The 17,583-nt window shown below is 36.9% G+C and overlaps 1 long non-coding RNA gene across 1 annotated transcript; it reads left to right on the forward strand.

The window, feature by feature from the left end:
- The first annotated feature begins 58 nt into the window (after positions 1-58).
- On the forward strand, positions 59-6,562 carry LOC140924164 (uncharacterized). Its single transcript, XR_012164203.1, has 3 exons — positions 59-352; positions 3,861-3,990; positions 6,085-6,562. It is a non-coding gene; the product is annotated as an uncharacterized lncRNA (long non-coding RNA).
- Positions 6,563-17,583: the final 11,021 nt, after the last annotated feature.

The raw sequence follows: 17,583 nt of genomic DNA on the forward strand, positions 1-17,583 counted from the left end.
AAAACAGTCAAACATCGAATGAATAGCTATAGCAGTCAAAGGGGTGATCTTTCGTAAACTTTTAAAACTTATGTTTGAAGAAGTGCATGCTCTTTTGGAGGATCAAATTTCTTGAAAGGGTTCTTAACAGCTCAAAGTTGGCTGATGTTAGTTTAAACAGTGCCCTATATACACAGAAAGCTATACATTATTGGTACAAAAAATCATTGAATGATTGATGACAACGTATAGCTCACGAGGCGCTGTGCGGAGCGCCGTTGTCGGGATGACGGCGAGAATTTTGGCTAAACCATCAGCTATAACTGCCGCGTGGTGCTTTCAAGAAGGCTAGAACAGTGGATGCCGATTTCAGGTAACAATAATATCTGCTTCAAATTCAGTTGTTGTTTCAAGCGGGAGCGAAATTTCCGTGGGAAAGTGCGGTGTAACCTTTTGAGTTCTCGTGAGGCGGTGAACGCTTTTTAGTCACAGCATCATGTTAGTGCCTCTTTTATTGTAATCACGGTCTCTATTGTTTCTGTGTTTCGGACGTTCCTCAGATCTTACCCCAGTGCAATGTCGGGCTCGATTTTATTCATGTTTTTAACCGTTTTCGTGGCTACTTTTAGCCGCTGTTAAGCTGTTTGTTTCGTTTGTTTCGTCACGTAAGCGGATTATTTCTGAGCGGACACTCGTCAATGAACCACAACGTAGATACATCAGTCAGCCGTTCATTTGAATTCACATTCGCCCGTAAATTTCCTCGGCCTCAGCGTCTTGATTAGGTGACATTTTGATCACCGCGGATATGCTCTTGATTTGAATAATTCAGCCGCAAGAAAGCCGCGTGATATTCGTTAAGTAGCTCTGCTTAAAACACTGCCGAAATGATTCGTTTTACACTGGTGGAACGATTAACTTTAATCGTCCAGAAAGCTCCCGCTTCAGATCTACAGACAACAACACACATGTTCAGGTACGTTTTAATATTGCGTGCTTTTTAAGATTGATTTATATTGTCCCACCTTGCGATGTATATCGTGTTTTGTCACACACCATGAAATAAGTTCCGTGTCAGACTTGCCTCTCGGTTACAAAGAAGTTTCCAAGCATTGTTCAAGGAAAGAGAAAGGGGAAAGAAATCGCAGCATCATTAACTATATAATATATTTATCACCTAAGGTCGGCAAAATGAACGTTCAGTAAATCCGGAAGATGCTATTGAGCGATTGTAGCACTGACCGCCTTTTACTTAAATGAAAAACGCATCTAACTGAGTGAATTTCGTTCAAAGTTACCAAGAAATCCGCTACAAATATTCGCCTCAGGCGTTTTACGAGGGGAGAGAACTTTAAGAGAGTTTCGGATGATTTTTACTGTTGCGACTAATTTAAAATCGCTTTATTTCGCAACCGGTTATCAAAGGCTCCGAAATCTTTTAATGAAGCAAGTCACACCAACCCTAGCGAGGCGGCATTTTGCTCTTAGTTTTAAAGGAATTCAATCGAATTTGAAAATGTCGGGAAGAAGCAATGTTTGTATGTTGATTTGGGAACAATGGTCTTTTGTTCTACATATATTAGGGTCCATGAGCTATAATTACGGGACGCACGTTAGATCCAAAGTTGTAGCCATCAGGTTATTTTTTTGTTTAACTCTTTCACTGTAGTTCAGGCCGGAGTGCCCATAAAAAACTCATAATTTCATTTTCTAAAACTCGAAGAAATTATTAGCACCATGTGGAAGTACTACTGTTGAGGTTTCATTTGAATGGTAACACCACGGTATAGCATTTTGCGCCACATAGACTCAGAAGTTTTAATTTCATTCATGGCTCGATATACAACTGCCTCTGCCAGTAAAATAATTCAAGCAAATTTTTCTCCATGGTATGTTAACAGAGCACACACTCATCTCTTACAACTGCCTCTACCCTTCAAGTAAAAACATTCAAATTGTTATGTTTATTGGCGGGTTTATGTATTTAACTTTGCTAGAAATCGGTACAAGAAGAAACTCATTTCCCTATTTAAATCCCCTTGAATTTGTACGGTGTAGGGCTAGGAAAGTTGCGGATTAAATTAGGTTATTTTATATTAAGAAAACTTAAAAATAACCGAAAGGAATGCTCAAGAGTTGGATGCAAAGCGGGACATTTTCAGTCGTGGCGGGATGCATTTTTGATACCATGAGCCTCCTCTTGAATTTTATTAACTCGCCTTAATTTCTCTTGGTTTACAAATCGTTTTTTCTAAAATACATCGTCTTCAGTTTTACTGAACTGCAATATAAGTCGCAAATGGACGATACAAGACAAAAATACATATCTTGATAATTTTACAGGCTTCTATCTTGAATTTCATTAGTTAATGTACTTTCTTAAGAATAGAGGGCCAGTGAGGATTTTAAAAAAAGTATTTTCACTGAGAAAATTCAGCGTATATACCGCATTCAAGTTCTGCCAGAAACTCCCGAAGAACTCGAAAGTATGGCAGTTAAAACATCTGTAAAGCTGCTTAGTGATAAAGTATCTGCTTTCTAGAACTAAAATGGGAGCTGGTACCGTCAATTTACTCGGCTACCCTTCCACTCCGATCTTATCTGAATTTGTCTGACGTATTTTATTGGGGACGCGACTTACTGCAAACCCGGGACACTGACGTTAGATGCCGGTTGCCTTTCATCAAGGATGCGTTTAGATAGATTACTTTTGTAGATGGCTCCAAGATGCTTACGAGGTCATCCACTAAGTTTGGCTCGCGAAATAGGCGTGTAAATTCATCCGGTAATGAAATCTATGTTTTGTTGTCTTGCTCAAGAGGTTCTTCAGTACACGAAACCCGAAACTAAGTCGATATTTTCCTAGAATATTTCCTAGGCACGCGCCTAGCTTGAATTTAGGACGAGTACATGATTATTAATCGCTTTACGGTGAGCAAACAACTCGCGGCCACCCATATTGAACAAACCAAGCCGGCCTTGCTCTCCGCGCGCTTCCCACCGCATTGCGATGAAACGTATTTTTGTTAAGGTCAAAAGCTTGTTTAGCTTTCTAACCTGAAAAAATATGCGTGATGCCAAACCTCAAAAACCCCTTCCCTAGCATATGTCGTTTCGCTCATGTTTCATTTCCAAAAGATTACCTATCAGCCAGGAAGGAAGTTTAGAAAATGAACTGAGGAAATAGCTGCATTAGGAAAGGAGTGGTTTTGCAAACTTAACGATGCGGTCTGTTAAACAGCGTGACCGCTGTCATCGAGGTCCTCGAGTTATCAGAAATATTTGTGATAACAGCAAACCACGATTTTTCTTGTCGCCGACGACGAAAACGCCAAGGAATATTTCAGTAGTTTCGAGCGAAATAAGAAAGAGTTTGAACACTGAAAATAAAACAGTCAAGTTTGTTTAAAATTTATAGAGATTCTATAAGGTTTAGGAGGTTAGTGTTTCCAAACGTGGAGTGTTGGTGGCTATTGCTTTCTGTCATGTTTAACTAGCAATGTTCTTCAATATTTTCTCTTGCTAGTAAACAGACACAGTACTGGCCGAGAAGAGCAGTTTACAATGCGAGGCAAACTGACTCTACTTGATGAGATAAATATTTGCTTGCTTTACATTCAACTGAACGAAAATACCGATAAGTACACAACTCGGTTAAGCTGAAGTATAAATGCTCCTTGTGTGTTGTGCCACTATGAAGCCGAGAAGCGCCCGGCCCGCTTTTGTTTTATTCAAATGATGAGGGCGACTGAGAAATTTCCGCTCTTTCAGATCGACTTAAAGTTAATGGGTCGCAAAGAAACGCCTCAACTTAACCTCTTCAAAAGCCTTGAAACATTTAAGGTTTCTAATATGTTGTTTCTTTTTTCTCTGTGGTTTAGAGGTTGGATGAGAGAGGACTTTATCGTTCTTTGAAGAGAACTCGAGCTGCGTTGAAATTGATACTGTTGTAGTTATGGCTGCCGTTCTTACACGTGGCTAAATGTTGGACAAAAGATCTTAAAAGCCCTGGTAAGAGAAATGGTTATGTCGATATTTATCAAGTGATGTGGGCCATGTCATTACGGTATGAAAACTAACCAAAGTTAATCTCATAAACTTTGTTGTCTATGAAATAGATCCATTTGTTGCCCGAGAAATCTCAGCTTTCAATGAAATATTAGTTTCAAAGAAAAACTGGATAGTGAAAAATTAAAGGGATTCTTGGAGGCTCGATTTTATCGCTTTATTGTTTTTGTTAAATTCGAAGACACTTGTTGTAGCCTTAACTTCGTGATAATCTTAAAAAGCGAAATTTTGGCCCAGTTATTTTACCTTGCATTGAATGCAAGCTCTGGAAAAATTAGCCTGAATTCTCTATTGCTTTTAACAAGATTTGTCATGTTACATCAACTAATTGCTTAAGAGCCTTCACCTCCAGATTTATTCCATCTCTTTCCATTTTCTTTTACGTCTACGGGAAGGGTTTGTATCTTAAGTGTTTATTCGAATTTTGATAGTTAAAGCTGATGTTCAAAACTTGGTCTAAATCTCGCAAGGAGCTGGAAGTTCGTAGTCTGATGTTGGCAAAATTGATAAAAATTATTAAGCAAAAACTATATGAGCGTTGCTTAGTTGGGCGTTAGCTCTACCAAAATAAAAACCGAATTTGTCATTTCGTGAGCTTGCAATCTTCATACCTTGTGGGAAATATTTTGAAGGAATATTATGTTTTGAAGTTTGGAAAACCTCATTTGTGCGTTGAAGAAGGGTAGTAATTATTTATGTGGCAAATAAATAAACATGGCCGAACATGTCTTGTTTGAACACTCCGTACTACAATTGCTAACGATGACAGCGTTCAAATATCACCAAACAAAGTCTAGCCAAGAGAAGGGTAAAAGAAAATAAAGAAATACATTCCTGACAAAATATATTCTTTAAAACTATGTTCCTTCTTTGCGCGATTAGCTAAAAGGTTTGCGGGCAACATGTGCAATTTTTTAGGGCGGTAACCTATTCAGGGCACTAAAAAGCATGTGGAGTAGAGATCGGAACATTTTTATTTAACGCGTCAAGTCCGTAGTTGTTCTGATGGATTACTATTTTGTGATACAAAAACGTATACAGCTACCTCAAAATTGACATAGCGAAGGAAATTTTGAGTTTTAATTTTAAAAACATTATGATCTGAGAAGATGTCTCGAAAGCATTACAATGTTTTTCCAGCTGTCACCGTAAAATCGCAATTTCCTATTCCCATCCAACTGCTGCATTGCGGCCATGGCTTTTTTTACTGAGTGGTATTTTAATTTTACCATTACTAGAGAAGAGACCTGTTAAGAATAACCTTCGGTGATTTCAAAAGCGAGCTCGAGCGATATTTTAATAAAACAGGAACATAACTTTTTGTCTTTCAAAAGAAAGAACCCTTTCCACGAGAGTGACATGTTTGCATAGTGTCTTGAAAGGGTATGTTTTCTAATTCTTTATCTCGGCTATGTTCAAGCTGAATTCAGTTTCCAATGGGGTTAAACCCCTATATTTCTTCACTTATGGTTAGGCAAAAGCTGACTGTGATGGAAAGTTACAGTCATTTGTAATTCAGGAACTTAAAAATATCTCTCATTTGTCTTAGTGTGGGATGTTTGAGAAACAAGCTATCAAACCTTGTTCATATTGCTTGTGTTTGTTGAAGCTTTAAGGGGATTAAAACTCGCTTGGCAACCATGTATAACAAGATTCGGAAGAAAAAGCCTCAAATGAGTCACTTTCTAGCATCATGTTGAACTGAGAAGTAAATGTTACTCATAATCCTTACGTTGCTAGAGTAAGTTAAGTGAGATCTATTCCACTGTAACTTTTGACCAAGGTGTGACCATTTTGCATGGTTCCTGACATTCCTAATATTCTAAGGTTTTTACTAAAAAGAAATTTGCAGTTTTACAGTTGATTTGAGCCGCAGTCGAAAGTGAAAGAAAACATCAGTGTTTCTCAGTACATAAAACTAATCATTTTCTCTTACCCATATAATTATGTTCATAGATACCAAGGTTATTTTTTGTTTTGCTTGATGACTCGAAAGCCGGGAGCTTGACAGTTTTGCTTAATCTTGTTCTGTTGCAGACCTTAGATCCATTTGAAGTTGTAAGAGAAGGAGCAAGTTGCGTTTGCATCAGTGTGGATTCAGAGAGTCAGAGGTTTTGACAATTTGCTTCTGTTGGTTCTAAGGATTTTTACCATGCAGGGAATGTATTCACTATTAGAGAGGACCAGTTTAGCAAGTATGATTTTAAACTTCAGCATTGAAGTAATCTGACAAAGAGCAGAAATTTTCTTGGCATCGCAATCAACAGTTTTTAAGTTTTAAGCATTATTATAGTTAAAAATGGATTCGTAAAAGTTAATCACATTAACTCGTTTCGAAGCTAAGTGTTCCATCTTTCCACACATCTCGCGTTAGAAGCTCGGCGATCGATGCCGATTATTGCTATTCGACTGGAGTTAGAGAAATTTTTATCCAGTGTAATCCATATGTCAACTTCATAAGATTAAAATAGCAAAGTTTAATAAAGGCTTAAGCCATTGCCTCGTTGAAAAGCAATCCGCCTTTATTTGATGGTGATTTGCATGTGCTTCAGAGGCTATTTCGAAGAAAAATTTTTTCCAAGTTAACAGTACAAATTTCCCGAGCCTTTCCAATATACGGGCGGTCTTTTGACAACCTTCCTTCTAGGGCTAGAAATTCTACAGTTTCGTTTAAAGCACCGCTTGTTTCCCCAATTCAAGCCATATCATTTCTCGATGTTTACAGTAGTTTTAATTTTTGGACATCCCGCTTTCAGACCTAAACGTTTTTCGTTAAAAAAAAAAATTCTTCGAAAGCGGAATTTTACTGTAACGCATCCTGTCATAATAATTATTTTACGAATTGATTTCCCCCATTTTCTCCAATTGCGTCTTCTTTTTTCAACCATCAAAAAACCTGTGTGACCTCGACATATGGGAAAGCCAAATAAAGCATTTGTGCGCGAGTATAAAGTACTTTAAACTCAGTTGTATTCTGTCGAGTTAACCTCTCAAATACAAATAGTGAAACGTGAAACAGTTGACTCAAATTTCTCCTCGATAAATAGTTAGGAAAATATTTTCTCGCTTAACAAGCAAGGTCAGCTTGTGTTTGAATTTGTTTTTTAAAGCCTTTGGTCAATCAATTATTTGAGTTCGCCGCCGTCAAGTGTAAAGAAGACGGCTCGTGCAAAGAAAATTTTGGGGATGGAATTCTCAGTTGTCGAACCAGAAAACAGCTTTTTTGTCGGCAATACAAACTATGTTGTGTTATTTTTATAAAGATTCAGTCTATTTTGGAGAAAGTCATTTGTTTTCCCTGAATTATAATCAGAACTGAAGACACTAAGCCCGAAACTTTGTAGATTTTCGATGGAATATTTCCTGTATTTCACGCAACTGACAACAACAAAAAAGATTATACGAAGTCAACCAGAAATCGTGGCAGATGTTCCGGCCATTGAGCGTTTAATTGAATATGACTCCTTTGACATTGCTTTGACGGGGTGGCATTCAACCACTAAGCATCACGCAAAAGTGAAGTTTTAAATTGTATTGGTTTCTATGTATCCCCTGCATGTCTCAAGTTTCCAGGCTGATAGTTACATGATGTTATTTCGCTCCTGGACTTGGCCAAAAAAGAAGATTAAAAAAAATTCCAAAATAATGCCGAACAACAAATGGTGCCATGAGGAAGGTCTGATCTAGAGGTTGAATGGTAGTATCAAGTTTTTTTCGAAACTCAAAAGTTGGAGAAACCTTGAACTTGAATGGTCACACTACAGTATTTCATTCACAGATTCAAAGGTCAGAATCAACTTGTACAGCATAATAAACAGTACCACAGGAGAGTACTGCTCAGTAGCTTTCATTTGAATGGTTATTACACCATAGGATTTCAGCCACAGACTCAAAAGTTAGAATCACCTTGTACAGCATAATAAACAGTACCACAGGAAAGTACTGCTCAGTAGCTTTCATTTGAATGGTTACACCATAGGATTTCAGCCACAGACTCAAAAGTTAGAATCACCTTGTACAGCATAATAAACAGTACCACAGGAGAGTACTGCTCAACAGCATTCATTTAAATGGTTACAAATAAGTATTTTGTTCACTGATTTAAAAGTTAGAGCTATATTACAGATATCTGCGCTCTGCAACAATGAGAGAAGAAGGGAAATGTTCGAACACTCCTTCCCTTCTGTTCGACTTGAAAATATGAGTAGCTTCCTCGAAACTAGCTGAAAGTAATTGCTTAAATCTTACGTCTACCGCAACTTTTCAATTAAAGGAGCAAATGCACTGTTTACCGCTAAAAGTTGGTCGGAACTTGATATCCTTCAACCTTGGAAGCCACCAAGAAGAACGTTAAAATGTACCTGAATTCGGGCGTGTCTGAATCAATAATGGCACTTTTAATATTGTTCCATCTTTTGAGTCTATAAGTGGACGAAATTCTGCTGTGTGACAATATTTGAAACCGTCTTTTTTTTTTATCCTGTTACCTTTTTATGTTCAAAATTTCGCAAAGAAAAATGGGGATTTTCTTTTGTATCTTGCCGGCTCCTGAAACTTACAGACAGATAAAATAAAAGAGTTACAGCGGTGTGTATAGTTAACACTTTCAAGATTCTCAAGCGGAATTTAAAGCAAAGAAGACGTAAAAAATTTTCTTTGCTTTCTGAGACAAAGATTTGCTTAAGGATGTTTGTTCTGGGGTCGTTTATAGTCTCACAGAAAACGAACGAAAGAAGGAAAGTAGTCGAGTAAACATGTTAGCTATTTAACGAATTTGTTTTATGTGTGCTAGAGACGCCTCCCCCCCCCCCCCCCCCAATCCCCCTTGACATAACGTGATTGCAGAAGCACAGAGCCAATTTGTAAGCTAACTGTTGGGCGTTGTTTGGAACTTTCTTTGTAAGAGATAGAAAACGACTGGTTATCGTAGCGGCCCAAACGCAGACCAGTCTTGGACAGATTGAGAATCTGCGACTGAGGTGATTTGTGAAGTTGCCTGCAAAATAATACTTAAAAGTTTGATAAAAAGATTTGCGGCTTTTCTGACAGTTTCAAAATTAAAAGGGCACATTGCCAGTGAGAAGAAATACAATAAACTCACAAGAGGATCTGTTTCAGTTGTGCTTTCCCACCATAAGAAGCAGAAGTTATTTGGCGATTTCTTTTTATTCACAAATGAATGAGGCAAAAAAAACAGGAAAGAGAAAAGATCTTGTTTTTTCCTTACTCTAATACTATGCCGCGATGTTTTTATAATTTATTTTTATTGACTTTCAAGATCAATTTATTTAGGTACACATAATACTTTTCTAGAAATGGCAATTTTAATTTGTGTGTTTGGCATCGAGTGATGGAAAATTCGTTTTTCTTTAATTTTATTTTCAATTACACGGCTTATTTGCCGAGGTGTTCGCACCTCGATGTTCACTTTTCTAAACCATTTAGCACGCACCTGTCTCGAAAAAAAATGACTGGCTTTCGTTTGCAGAGGGATTACGTTAATGCCAGCGCTAGATAAGATTTACCTCGATATTTCTAGTTTGAGGCAGACTTGAAATGACATGAACCATCAGCTTAAAAAGTGACATTGATAATAACCTTTGAATAAGTTTGCAAGAACTAAGATAAAATATTTCCGGGCAAGACACAGAGAGAAGAAAAAGCGTATTTAAATTTAATTTTTCTAGAAGCATTACGTAAGAGTATTGTCCCTCTAATGCAGAAGAAAATGGAAATAAAGCAAAAATCGAAGAAAAATAGGCGTAAAAACGACATCAAGTTGCAGCAATAAACCAACTCGCTTAGCAAACTGAAAAACGGTGAAGGAAGTTTTAATGAATGAATATCAAGAACGGGCCGCTCATATTATTAGGAGAATAAGCTGGGCCATGTTTGCGTTTTTTCATGCCATTATTACACTAAAAGAAGTTATAAAGTCTTCTCGGGCCAAAAACTAATTTCCGAACACAATTAGAATAGTTTAAACATTTTAATCTGTCTTACAAGCCAAATTTATTGAAGATGAGATATGGCATCGCAACGGAAGGACTTTCAAATTAGATGGCCAGCCGGGAAGACGTTAAATGTACCTCTTGACATGCAACACTAAAATTTCACTAAATATTTTTCCTAATTGGGACTGTTGTCCTGTTGTAAACTCTACGCCTCAAAAACGACTAGAAGCCCGTGATAATAGTGGGATAGGAGTCGGAGGAAAATTATTCACTAATCACAGTCGCTAAGCACACAAAATACGCAATTTAAACTGCGCCGTAAAACAAGGAAAAGAGACTTAGTTTCTATCAAGGAAAAGGGTGATAATCTCTCTTTATTGCTTCAAATTTCCCTTATTTCTGGAGTGTCACGTTACCCTTGTACGCCAAAATAATCCAATTGCTTTTACGTTTGATAGTGAAATGTCAAAACTAATCGGATGAGGCACTCCAAGGAAAAAGCGAGCGCATTTTAAACTGCCGTATCTCCACGAAAACATATTCAAAAAGAGATTGACTAATAGCTCCAGGAAGCGAATGTGTAAACCGATCTCATCTTTTCCCGCCCTCTAAAGTGGTTCGTCTTTTGTTATTTGGGACGTTCGTAAAAGGTTTGCCATTGAATGGTAGAATAGACAGACGTTTATCAGTTAAGCTAAATTACAAATTTTCTGTTTTATTGAAAAACGCCTAGCATAAGATAAGGTGCTAGAAAGACGTTTATTTTTAATGTTAAATCAACCTTAAGTTTAAGGTTTCATTCATAGTAAGGCCTACAATTTAGAAATACACTAGATAAAGGGGCATTTTCAAATTACGGAAAGGCTAATTAATGATTTATCTTTGCACTTTATTCTGTTTAAATGTTTTGGGTCTTTTTTTCCGATGCTTCTTCAAATGTTCTTTCTTTACAAGTACATGGGTAAATCTTAGCAACAACAGAATATTTTCCAATATGCAGCTGGAAGTGTGCTTTGCAGACTTTAGTCCACCACTTAACTAATTTGCAAGTCGGCGCAAAAAGAGAGATGTTATTTTTCATTTCCTGCGCCTGATGAGCTTTAAGACTACCCCAGTTCCCACGTTAAAAAAGCCAGAGAAAAGAGAGTAAGCTAGCTTAAGCCTAGCAATTGTTTTTCAAACTTATAGGGTTTGTTTTTGACATGTTGGTCGCTTTGTTTTGCAAAATTATCTTTACAACACTAATCCCATCGCTCTAAACAAAAGGTTGAAGTAATAAAGTTGTAATAAACCACAATTTATTTCACTGTCTTTGGTTGTTCCATGTTTTTTTAAATTATTTTTTCAAGTTGCATTCCAATTTAGCCGTAGGCATAGCCAGGACGAGGATGCCGCTGAGTCACGTATAAACTCAAAATATAGCGGACCCCGCAATCACCAAAAGCGAGGTTCGTTCTTCAAAAGTATGAAATGTTACGACGTCTTCGCCTGCCAAAACAGTCGTTTGTAATTTCTTTTGTTGTATATACGTGTTAGGTCGGTTTTAATTACAAAATTGTTCCATTATACTCTTTCAAAAGCCCTTAAATCAGGGCGTAATATTCGCGGTGATGTTTAGATTGCTGGTAAATTCGCTACACAAAAGACGCTTTCTGTCAATTAATTTGCAGAAACGGCCTTTGACGTTACTAATGGGAAACGTCATAGAATGGATCAAGATCTAACTTAAGTTTAGCTCTCTGGTAGCCAAACCTTTTCTCTCGCCTTCGTTGTAATCAATCCGTCGTTAGGCAGAGAAACTGAGGAAAGTAGAACTGAAAACAAGTGAAATTAGCCAATATTAACTGCTAAGCGAGAAACACCGACGTGTTTAGATTATCGCTTCTTTCTTCGAATGACATCTCCAATAATACGTACAAGAAAAAACACTTTAAACCTTACAAACGCAAATTTATCTGTGATTACGAAACGCGACAGAGTTTTCTTTTACGGTCACGGGAACTTTTGTGCGGATTTAACAATTTCCGACATTACACACAATAGGAACAATCGGGGTATCATTTACGGAAGAAGCACTCTTTTTGTCCTTGATGAATTTTTTTGTATAAAAAAGACACTCCTCTTTTCCTCACTAAGTAATTTTTTAAGCGAGCTCTTCAAACTGAATGCCACGAAACACTCGTTGGAAGTCAAGCCCACTGCATGAAAAATTTTATTTTGGGTTGGTAAACACATTATAACTGGGCTGACATATGTTGTCACCCTTTTATCAAAATCCGTTGAATTTCTGGACAACGCGGGGTTTCTTTATTTATTAGGCTAAAACATTTTTGCATAATCAGAAACTTCGAGGAGGGCTTTCCTGAAAAGTCAGTAGATTGACGCATAAGTCGTAGTCGATATTACATTGTGGGGCAACACCTATTTGGGTCTGAAATTCGGGCGGAGTAACATGCTTACCATGTTTGATTTTTTAAAAAAAAAAGCTTCCCTTTTAAAGTAAAAGGCAAATGAGAAATCTGCAGAAAAATATATTCAAAGACAAACAGAAACATTAGTAAGGTTTTGCTGACATGTCTAGGAAGGGATCATCAAATGACTAAACGTTTTTCTCAAGAAGGGAAGGTTACAAGGTTTAGACAAAATATTTAGAAGCTGTAAACATCTTGCGTGTACTGCCTTCAGAAAGAGGATTTTGCTGTATGCAGACACAACATACACAAACACCACACCAAAATATTTGCTCTCGAATATTGGTTGTTGAAACTGTGCATTGTAGTTAAGTTTTCAAGCGTTTTGAGCCGATACTTTTTTGTGTTAACATTTTGCAATCAAAACGACTTGCATTGTCTTCTCTGGTAGATCTGGTTCATTTTTGATGGATCGGGACGCTGTGAAAAACCCTTTGTTTTTACCGTTTGTTTGTTTAGAAGTAAAATTGATTTTTGCGTGGGAAAAAGTGACAAGCAAACTGTCGCTTATAGGGATTAAAGTGACCTCCCGTTCGTCAAACGTAAACCTCGCAGACTTTTGCATAAAAGTAATTCGTTGCAATTAAAAGTCAGCCCAAGTCTTCGTTTACACACCTTCCGAAATCAATCGGCTCGTTTGTTCAAGGGTTGACATTCGTTCAAGTCTTTTGTTTTCCAGCCAGATATTAGTCAAAGAAACAATGTTTATTGCTTTCTTCTTTTCTTTTTCAAAGAAAAGAAAGCTCGCATTTAGTTTATAATTCTGATTGTTTTTCAGAGGTGTCTAATTGAAGGTTGAAAACAATTTCTCCTTTAGAGTATGCCTTCTAAAACAAAACCCTATCAGCATTGTCGTTTAAACTTAACGTAGGCGTTCCAATTGCCTGACAGGCAATTTTAGAAGTGTACTTTAATAAAAGTGCAGCAAAATTCCTTACCGGAGCCTCGGTTGATAAGGTAGCGCGAATTTTAATGACCCCCGGCAGCAAAACTTACAGGAAGATAACGCTGCACCAGGGCGAAGAAGGGTCAATTTTTCAGCTTGCCCAAGTGACACATAGTTTATAGTTACTGTTTGTGATTTCACTCGATGCACACCAAAACGATCTCAAACAAGTTAGAAAAATAAACTTATAAATGTTGAATTCTATTGACTTAAAACTGCCGCGGTTTGGTTTGCTGTTAGTAGGTTAAATCTACTGTAGACTATGAGAGTTGTTAAAGTAACACAATCTCGGAATAATGAATTGTCAGTCTTAGAAAGGGAAACATTTGGTGAAGAATTGCGTTTATTAATGATCCGAACAATACCCTCGCTGTGGTACAAAATGAACTCGTATTTTACGTTGCTGTAATCTATTTCCGCTACCGAATTCGAGGATTAAACATTGGATACTACACTGTATTAATGCATGTACACACTTGTGGACAACTATTGTCAAAGGACCAAACCTAAATGAATTCTTTTCTGGCTTTAATTTCTTCTTGTATAAACTGATCTTCCCAAGAGGTGAATTGCGCAAACTATGTCTCTAACCTAATCAGATGCAGTGATTTGAACTTGCAGAAGCTCCTAGCAATGAAAAAGTCGCGTGATCTTTTCGGACGCCATGTTGGAATTCTCAACGCCATAACAAAATAAGGTGGAGATTTGACTAGATCGATCTCCCTGTGTTAGCTCCAAATATTTATTCCTGAAAACGAGAGTTAAAAGAGTAAATGAAGTCTTATCTACTCCCTTTCTGTTTTATGACTGTGTACTTTCTAACATCAAGAGAAATCAGTTGAAATCTAAACATTCGAGGTGATTGCTCCATTTAGATATTGAGGAAAAGATTTGGCAAGAGTCTCCCGTGTAATGCTGTGTGTCGAGTTTTTAATATGTAACTATATATGCATGAATACATACATGTTTTATTAAAATTACTCTTTTTACCGTGTCTTTTTAAAACCTTCAGGACTGTACTACTTTAGAATCATTCAGAGCAATGATTAAAATATGCAGATATTGAAACAAAAATGCCATGGTATCTTAGGATGTAAAAAGAATTCTTCTCAATCGTTTAATGGAACGGAAATCTCGTGCTTTTGAGAAAACGGGATGTCTAAGTTGAACAAATTACCCTCAGATTATTCACAGAGTGATAGCATGAACAACATTTGAGTGGAATTGCAAATATTGGGCCATAGAATACTCAAAGGGCAAACATTACAGGCACCATTCCAAAATATTGGCGCTCACGTAAGCCTAAAACATCGAGAATACATTTAAACCTTAGGGAGGCACACGGCACTTATCTGTCAGTTAAAACTCTTTTGCATGGTTTCATTAGTGTCTTTGGTCTACTAAGCAGTGAACAGAGCAAGAAAAGTTTATATTCATTTTCTGGTCATCGCTCCAAAGCGAGAACGCAAATAAGTCTAAAATAAATCCACCTTTCGCCTGCACCGATCTAAGACAGTTATCAAACTAGAAATATCCGAAAAACAAAGACATTTTGGCTGCACTGAAGAGGATTTCTTTAGTGTGCAAACGACGCAATACGAGAAATTCAGCCCTGCCTGGCTTAGTTGCTCATGAAATAAGCGGCTGCTCGCAATGAATGTTTATCTCGTACTAATATTTTGCTACTTGGTTGGTCTAAAGTAGGATAGTAAATTCTTTTCCTGTACTACGCACTCGCTGAGTGCATTTTACACAAATTGGACGAAGTTACGAAACATCATTGAGAAAAGGGACGCCGCGAGTCGAAACGATTTGACCGTTCTTGTCTCCTCGTGAATGAGTGAGGAATTTAATGTTTTTCCAAAAACAACTGCACTTGCGCTAAAAATCTAAATGTTGTGGATACTATTCAACATTTTCCCAATGGATCAATCATTGCTTTTGTTTTAACAGGTAAAGATGTGTTTGAATTTTCTTGATTTTTATCGCTGTTCTCTTAGCTACAGAAAAATTTTAATTGTTCAGTCCTTTGCATCTCAGTTTCGCCAAATTCAAACATCGCTCACAAGGTCAGGTATGTACGGTTCTAAGGCTTTTTTATCGTGTGTATGCGGCTATCACCCAAAGCGATTAATCATTCGAATAATGACACTAATTCTGGAGATAACTGCTGTTAGTGGAATTGGGATTGGTCATCATGTTGAACAACTGAGTTGGTTCTGTCTTTTGAGTCTGTCGAGAAAAATCCTTATCGCGCACTACCTTTCTAGTGTTCTGTGTATGTGCTGTACTATTAAGTTCTAGCCTAAATTAACATGGCGAAAAAAATCCCTATCTCTAACCACTTGAATGAACGTTTTTGAGGAGTATTTCTCCAGCAGTGTTGTTCATTTCAGTAAACTGCACGAGTTTCTGCAGCTCTGACTTTTGGTTCTGTGGTCAAAACGTCAGTATGTGATCGGAGCACTTAAATGAAAACCCCTAAAGGATGGTTATTGGCATTGTCTGAAATTTTAAATGTATATATGATATTTTTTCATTTGCATCCATCCATCTTGCGTGATTTCGGGCCCCTCTGCGAGATAAAAATTAATTCACACTTTTATTCTTGGATTTTTCATTCCTTTTGCGATTCAGGATCACAATGCAATTATAAAATATCCGTTAAAACAATCATAGAAGGAAATCTTTTTTGAATACGAATTTCCTGTAACGACGTACGTGGTTTGATCATGTTTTAAGTGACACCTTATCACCGGCTTTTTGTATGAACGACAGTTTCAACAATTCAAAGTCTTGCCAACTTTCTTTTTTAATGGAGCAAACAAGATTCGTGAAATGTTTGCATATGAGAGCCTTGAGAGGTGACGAACATCTGACATTTGAAAAAGGAAAATGTCAGTGCTGAAATCAGATGTTACTTCAAAGGGTGAGCCGGAAGAGAATTTTCGGGAAAATTGGGGCAGAAAGAAAAACTAAGGTGGCGAACAAGAATTCGGCGTTTTCATTCAAAGGGACAGACATACAAAAAAATAAATGTCGAATTCTCTTAACTGCATTCGGTGGCAAAGCAACTGATAATTTTATTGAATAGGTAGAGCAGTCGCTATTTTGAATAGTAAAGTTACATAAATTATCATTGTTATTATTATTATTGTTATTATAAAGTTCCCTGTGCCAGTGATCTGTCATAAAAAACATTACGGTGTTAAAAATTTAAATTCGTGTTAAGTTCAGATAGGCGCATCGTTTGTCCAGCTTGCAAGAAAATATAGCTTTTGACATTAATATAAATGCAGTTAAAAGGCATTCGCAGTGCCACTGAAATTAGTATGAACATAGCTGGTTTTTCTTTTTAATTACGTTTATTTATTTTTTCTTCATAGCTTACAGCATTTCCTCTGAATTACAATTTTTTGAGACAGAACTGAAGTTGTTTGGCTAACTTTTCTTTTTTTGTTTTCATATCCACTTAAATCTACATTGTACATCCAATATTTTTAAATTGCGTAAATTGGACATTAAAATGCGAGAATGCGGCCTTAAATGATTTTTTTGAAAAGAATTTCTTTTCTGTTTTATTTAGAATGAATGAAATGATACAAGTGGACGAATTGCGTTTTTTTTTCTGCTTGAAATAACTTTTCATAACAAATGGAGTTTATGGTGTCCTTCAGAACAATTAAACCTTCATTGCTAAATAATTATAAAAAAGTAAAAATGAGAGTTGAATTTGTTTGAGTACTTGAACAAGATAACTTACTGAAAACACGTTTAAATATTTTTTAAAAGAAAAAGAACCGTTGAACCTGGAAATCTTCAAACGAGTCCGTTTCTTTTACAAATGCATTTCTAGACCTGTCCAATAGTCCTAATTTTCGAGTCTGTAGATGAAATCCTATGGTGTGACCATTCAAATGAAAGCTACTGAACAGTACTCTCCTGTGGTGCTGTTTATTATGTTGTACAAGGTGGTTCTAACTTGAGTTGCGGATGAAATGCTATGGTGTGACCATGCTGAAGTTTCCTGTGGTATTATTTAGGGTGGTTCTAACTTTTGATGAGTCACCTGAAAATTTGGTCTGATTTCAGGGTGAAACGGTGCGTTCCCTGTTAACAAAGTTTATTATATTTCATTGTTTTTCTTGGCCAGAGAAAAAAGCGC

This window comes from Porites lutea, chromosome 14 (genome assembly GCF_958299795.1).
Source record: "Porites lutea chromosome 14, jaPorLute2.1, whole genome shotgun sequence".
In the NCBI taxonomy this organism is placed as follows: domain Eukaryota; kingdom Metazoa; phylum Cnidaria; class Anthozoa; order Scleractinia; family Poritidae; genus Porites; species Porites lutea.